Genomic DNA, 1,165 nt, shown 5'->3' with positions numbered 1-1,165 from the left:
GGCGCGGCGGCGGGGCAGCGCATCGGCGGCGGCCGGCGCGGCGCGGCGCGGCGGGCGGGCGGGCGGGCGCCCTCCCCGCCGCCGCCAGGCCCCCGCGCCGCTCCGCGGAGAGCCGCCCCGCCGCCGCCGCGGGCAGGCGGGCCGCTCCGAGTCGCGCCGGCCCCCAGCGCCGTCGCCGCCGCGGGAGCGCTCCCGCCGCCCTCTCGGAGGCGGCGGCGGGTTAAGGATTTGTTTCGGGGTATTTTTTGCTGCTTTTTGGATTTCTCTCTCTTTCCCCCCCTCCCCCTTTTTTGGGGTCTTTTGGGTTTTTTTGTTTGGTTGGGGTCGGGGCTTGGGGGCGGGGGGACTGTGCCGCCGCGCCTGGAAGTCGGTTCCCCCTTCTTTCTCCTCACCTCAGCCCCCAGACATTAATGGATGCGGGGCAGGAGGGAGCGCGCCTAGTCCTGAGAGGAGGAGAGGGGAGGAGGCTGGGGAGGAGGGAGGGCGGAGGGGGCGGCTTGCCGGGCCTTCGGAAGGACGGTGAAAAGGCTGGGGCCGAGTCCCGGAGAGGGCGGCCTTCCTCCCCGCCTTATAGCGAGGGGGCCATCACATGGCTCCCAGCGTCAGAGTGCGGCGGGGCGAGCGGCGGCCCCGGGCGGCGCCGTGTCTCCCCCCCAACGCGGGGCGCCTCGGCGCGCGTCCCAGCCCCTCGCCCTCGCCCCGCCAGGAGGGGCTCTGGGGGGGCTGCGGGGAGACCGTGACCGTCTTTAGTGGAAAAGTGGGGAAATAAAGACACACCTCCACCCGGGAGGGGGGTGGGGTGGTGGTGGTGGTAAGTGCAAGTTTGTCCCGAAGTGCTGGAGCATCTTCCCAGGAGCCGTCCGGAGGGTGCCGGGAGCTCTGCGTCTTCCTGGGCTGCCCTCCCAGGGCAGGGACGGCGTCCTGCTTCTCGTGGGAAGGAGGGAAAAAAAAAAAATCAGGCCGGAGAGGGAGGTGGTGAGTTAATAAACTTCAGACTTCTGTCCGCGGGAGGGTTTAGAGACATCTCTCTCCTCTCCTTTCTCTTCCCCCTCCAGAGGTTAATTCATTTAAGAATGAAATCAAATATCTTTCGATGTCGACCTCGCAAGTTCTCAAAGAACAGCCTCCAAGGCACACTGCTAATCTCACAGTTTATTTGTAGGGC

Source organism: Grus americana, chromosome Z (genome assembly GCF_028858705.1).
Source record: "Grus americana isolate bGruAme1 chromosome Z, bGruAme1.mat, whole genome shotgun sequence".
Taxonomy (NCBI): domain Eukaryota; kingdom Metazoa; phylum Chordata; class Aves; order Gruiformes; family Gruidae; genus Grus; species Grus americana.
The sequence above is the reverse complement of the archived record's forward strand: the minus strand, read 5'-3'. Positions refer to the sequence as shown.